Source organism: Aegilops tauschii, chromosome 1 (genome assembly GCF_002575655.3).
Source record: "Aegilops tauschii subsp. strangulata cultivar AL8/78 chromosome 1, Aet v6.0, whole genome shotgun sequence".
In the NCBI taxonomy this organism is placed as follows: domain Eukaryota; kingdom Viridiplantae; phylum Streptophyta; class Magnoliopsida; order Poales; family Poaceae; genus Aegilops; species Aegilops tauschii.
The window spans coordinates 410,011,290-410,017,289 of NC_053035.3; the positions used below are offsets into that span (position 1 = coordinate 410,011,290).

Sequence of the window (6,000 nt, forward strand, 5' to 3'; positions counted from 1 at the left end):
TCCTACATAGGAATAGGAATCCATTCCTACAAACCAAAGGGCTCCATTGGAATTTTTTCCTTTGAAAATCCTATCCTATGAAATTCCTACAAGATTCCTACAAACCAAAGGAGGCCTTAGTAGAGCTCATTCGGCCAGCTATAGAATTATTCTCATGATATGTAAACGAATGTGTTATCTGCTTATTGTGGGAAACTAAGTTGGCCCTGAAACACGTCTCCAACAGATCAATAATTTATGAAGTATTCATGTTATATTTAAATAAGTTCTAAATAGTTTTGGTGCACTTTTATATTGTTTCTATGGGCTAACATATTAATCCAGTGCTTAGTACCGATTGTTGTTTTCTGCTTATTTTTGGTTTTTACAGAAAAACCATACCTTCATTGTAGATAGGCCATTTTGTGAAGGTTTTTTTTTCAAACTTGTTTTATTGCAAGTCTATGATTTTTCCCAGTAACTAGTTCACACAAAAGGGAACCATGCACAAGGATTTCATTTTTTGAGGCCTTTTCATTTTCTTTGATTTTTTTTTCAAAATGTGGTCAAACTTGAAAGGTTGACGAATCCTAGCAGATGGTTGGGAATTTCAACTTTGGTTATGCCCAGTGCCTACACCACCAATTCACAAGCTAAACATGATTTTTTTCCATTTTTCAGGACTAAGATACGTAACACTTGTAATTCAAATCTGACCAAGTTCTGATAAATCTCAAATGGATGAAATATAGAAATAAAACTAGATAATTCATGAAACTTGGGTAGTGTGCATCCAATGTGGTCTAGTTTGGATGAAAAATGGCTAGACCCAATTTCATAACTTATTTCTGGCACTTACTTCACAGAACAAGTCATTTCTAGCACTTGAAAATGGAAAAATAAGTTTCTATTCCAAAAAATATAATTGCCATGCAAACATTGTCCGCCGTGGTAGCACCCATGGGTGTGCCAAATTTGTACATGTAATTATGAACTATGCCATGGATGTGGCCATGACCATGGGCATATGCCTTAAAATCCATACAAGTTCATAGCAGATAGGCCATTTTTTGAAGTTTTTTTTCAAAGTTTTTTCACTGCAAGTCTATGATTTTTTACCAGTAACTAGTTCACACAAAAGGGCTCCATGCACAAAGATTTCATTTTTCTTTTCTTTTTTCAAAATATGGTCAAACGTGCAATGTTGACAAATCCTGGCAGATGGTTGGGAATTTCAACTTTGGTTGTGCCTAGTGCCTACACCACCAATTCAAAAGGTAAACATGATTTTTTTCCAATTTTCAGGACCAAGATACATGACACCTTGAGTTCAAATTTGACCAAGTTATCATAAATCTCTAGAAATTCAGTAAATGGATGACATATAGAAATAAAACAAGATAATTCATGAAATTGGGAAGTGTGCATCCAATGTGGTCTAATTAGAATGAAAAATGGCAAGACCCAATTTTATAACTTATTTCAGGCACTTCACAAAAAAGTCATTTCGAGCACTTGAAAAATGGAAAAGTAAGTTTTTATTCCAAAAATATATATTTGCTATGCAAACATTGTCCACCATGATAACACCCATGGGTGGGCCAAATTTGGACATGTTATTATGAATTATGCCATTAATGTGGCCATGACCATGGGCATATGCCTTGAAATCCATACAAGTAAATAGTAGATAGGCCATTTTTTGAAAAAAAATTCAAACTTGTTTTATTGCAAGCCTACGATTTTTCCTAGTAACTAGTTCACACAAAAGGGCTCCATGCACATGGATTTCATTTTTGAGGCATTTTTCATTTTCTTTACTTTTTTTCCAAAATGTGGTCAAACTTACAAGGTTGACCAATCCTAGAAGATGGTTGGGAATTTCAACTTTTGTTGTGCCCAGTGCTTACACCACCAATTCAAAAGCTAAACATCATTTTTTTTCCAGTTTTCAGGACCAAGATACATGATACATATAGTTCAAATCTGACCAAGTTCTGATAAATCTCTAGAAATTCAGGAAATGGATGAAATGTAGAAATAAAACTAGATAATCCATGAAACCTGGCCAGTGTGCATCCAATGTGGTCTACTTTGGATGAAAAATGTCAAGACCCAATTTTATAACTTATTTCAGGCACCAACTTCACAAAAAAAAAGACATTTCTAACATCTGAAAAATGGAAAATAGGTTTTTATTCCAAAAATATATAATTGCTATGCAAAAGTTAATTGTCCACCATGGTAACACCCACGAGTGTGCCATATTTGTACATGTTATTATGAACTATGCCATGGATGTGGCCATGACCATGGGTGCCTTGAAATCCATACAAGTTCATGGTAGATATGCCATTTTGTGAAGTTTTTTTGAACTTGTTTTATTGCAAGTCTATGAATTTTCCTAGTAAGTAGTTCACACAAAAGGGCTCCATGCACAAGGATTTCATCTTTTGAGGCTTTTTTCATTGTCTTTGTTTTTTTAAATATGGCCAAACTTGCAGGGTTGACGAATCCTAGCAGATGGTTGGGAATTCCAACTTTGGTTGTGCCTAGTGCCTACACCACAAATTCACAAGCTAAACATGATTTTTTTTCTTTCCATTTTCAAGACTAAGATACATGACACCTGTAGTTCATATTTGACCAAGTTTTGATAAATCTCTAGAAATTCAGTAAATGTATGAAATATAGAAATAAAACTAGATTATTCATGAAACTTGGGCAGTGTGCATCCAATGTGGTCTAGTTTGGATGAAAAATGGCACAATTTTATAACTTATTTCTGGCACTTACTTCATAGAAAAATACATTTCTAGCACTTGAAAAAAATGGAAAAATAAATTTTTATTCCATAAAATATGTTATTGCTATGCAAACATTGTCCGCCATGGTAGCACCAATGGGTGTGCCAAATTTGGACATGTTATTATGAACCATGCCATGGATGTGGCCATGACCATGGGCATATGCCTTGAAATCCATACAAATTCATAGCTTTCGTTCTTGTGGAATAAGAAGCCCTCGTAACTTAATGAAAGGAAAATCGTAATTTTTCGTTAGGTATTTTACCAAATAGGATCGTCCAGTTCCTACAGAACCTATCACTAAAATACCTGATAGGGCTAAGCGGAACGAAAAGGGTTTTCCATGAGATGGTAAATTAAAATGATTAGTCCCACACGAGGTTTGGGAATAAGTGATTATCTGATAATGAGCAAGGAATATACGTCTTTCTGCTAAAGAGGATCTATTAAACTCATAATTCATTAGATCCTTGTTACCAATGCCAACTAGGTATCATAAGTAAATGGATCCCGGTTGTTCAATCCTTTGATAACCAAGGTCATTCTTTGCTAAAGAGAAATGCTCACTATGAGTCAGACTCAATAGAATTGGATCCATTCCAAATAGCGAGAATTAGGATTCTTGATCCCTCTCAATCTCTCTTTCAATTCGAGGATCCAGAGAGGTATTTTCATAGTCATCTCCAAATATTTGCCATCTCGGAATATTTCGATTCCATTTTCATATGATATGTCTTTCTATATGAAAATTGGTTATTTATGATGTACGATGATCCCTGTTAAGCATCCATGGCTAAATGGTTAAAGCGCCCAACCCATAATTGGTAAATTTGTGGGTTCAATTCCTGCTGGATGCACACGAACGGGAACATTCCATAAGTCTATTGGAACTGGCTCTCTATCCATGGAATCTCATCCATCATCCATACATAGCGAATTGGTATGGTATATTCATACCATAACATAAGAACAGTAAGAACTCGAATTCTTATCAATACTGGAACTCAGAGCATAGGAGGGAAAGTCGATTTATGGATGGAATCAAATACGCAGTATTTACAAAAAAACATCGTTTATTGGGAAAGAATCAATATACTTTTAATGTCGAATCGGGATTCACTAAGACAGAAATAAAGCATTGGGTCGAACTCTTCTTGGTGTTAAGGTGGTAGCTATGAATAGCCATTGACTACCTGGAAAAGGTAGAAGAATAGGACCTATTCTGGGCCATACAATGCATTACAGACGTATGATCATTATCCTTCAACCATGTTATTCTATTCCACTTCTAGATAGAGAAAAAACTAAAGGAGAATATTTAATAATACGGCGAAACATTTATACAAAACACCTATCCCGAGCACACGCAAGGAAACCGTAGACAGGCAAGTGAAATCCAATCCACGAAATAATTTGATCCATGGACGACACCGTTGTGGTAAAGGTCGTAATTCCAAAGGAATCATTACCGCAAGGCATAGAGGGGGAGGTCATAAGCGCCTATACCGTAAAATAGATTTTCGACGAAATCAAAAAGACATATCTGGTAGAATTGTAACCATAGAATACAACCCTAATCGAAATGCATACATTTGTCTCATACACTATGGGGATGGTGAGAATAGATATATTTTACATCCCAGAGGGGCTATAATTGGAGATACTATTGTTTCTGGTACAAAAGTTCCTATATCAATGGGAAATGCCCTACCTTTGAGTGCGGTTTGAACTATTGATTTACGTAATTGGAAGTAACCAATTAGGTTTATGATGAAACCTAGAACGATCACTGATCCAATTTGACTACCTCTACGGGATAGACCTCAACAGAAAACTGTTGAGTAACGGCAGCAAGTGATTGAGTTCAGTAGTTCCTCATAGAAAATTATTGGCTCTAGAGATTTTGTAATATGGAGAAGATAAAATTGTTTGAAGCACACACAGAACCGGAAGCGCCCCTTGTTTCAAAGAGAGGAGGACGGGTTATTCACATTTAATTTGATGGTCAGAGGCAAATTGAAAGCTAAGCAGTGGTAATTAAGACCCCCGGGGAAAATAGGGATGTCTCCTACGTTACCCATAATATGTGGAAGTATCGATGTAATTTCGTAGAGTCATTCGATCTGAATGCTACATGAAGAACATAAGCCAGATGACGGAACGCAGAGACCTAGGATGTAGAAGATCATAACATGAGCGATTCGGCAGATTTGGATTCCTTTCCTATATATCCACTCATGTGGTACTTCATCATATGATTCATATAAGATCCATCTGTCTAGAGATCGCCATATACATCTAGAAAGCCGTATGCTTTGGAAGAAGCTTGTACAGTTTGGGAAGGGTTTTTTGAGAGAAAAGAAGAATCTACTTCAATCAATATGCCCTTAGGCACGGCCATGCATAACATAGAAATCACACGTGGAAGGGGTGGGCAATTAGCTAGAGCAGCAGGTGTTGTAGCGAAACTCATTGCAAAAGAGGGTAAATCGACCACTTTAAGATTACCATCTAGGGAGGTCCGTTTAGTATCCCAAAACTGCTTGGCAACAGTCGGACAAGTGGGTAATGTTGGGGTGAACCAAAAAAGTTTGGGTAGAGCCGGATCTAAGTGTTGGCTAGGTAAACGCCCCGTAGTAAGAGGGGTAGTTATGAACCCTGTGGACCACCCCCATGGTAGCGGTGAAGGGAAAGCTCCCATTGGTAGAAAAAAAACCCACAACCCCTTGGGGTTATCTTGCGCTTGGAAGAAGAACTAGGAAAAGGAAAAAAATATAGCGATAGTTTTATTCTTCGCCGCCGTAAGTAAATACGTAACTAGGAATATGGAAAATTGCATTTTTGGAATTTGCAATAATGCGATGGGCGAACGGCGGGAATTGAACCCGCGCATGGTGGATTCACAATCCACTGCCTTGATCCACTTGGCTACGTCCGCCCCTTATCCAGCTAAAGGATTTTTTATCTTTTTTCCATTGATCATTATTATATTGGACATAGAATGCCACTCTTTAAAAAGGAAAAAAGGAGTAATCAGTTGTGACACGAAAAAACTGAATCCTTTTGTAGCTCCTCATTTATTGGCAAAGATAGAAAAGGTCAATGATGTCGCTTGAAGCTACGTCGGTATTTCCCCAAAGAGGAAGGGATGATGCAGCACAGCGGCAGTAGGTATTTCCCTCAGATATGAAACCAAGGTTATCGAACCAGTAGG

At 37.1% G+C, this 6,000-nt stretch overlaps 1 non-coding gene across 1 annotated transcript; it reads right to left on the reverse strand.

Annotated features, from left to right (window-relative positions):
- Window positions 1-5,650: 5,650 nt before the first annotated feature.
- On the reverse strand, window positions 5,651-5,724 carry TRNAH-GUG (transfer RNA histidin (anticodon GUG)). The gene has a single exon. It is a non-coding gene; the product is annotated as a tRNA-His (tRNA).
- Between the last annotated feature and the right edge of the window lie 276 nt (window positions 5,725-6,000).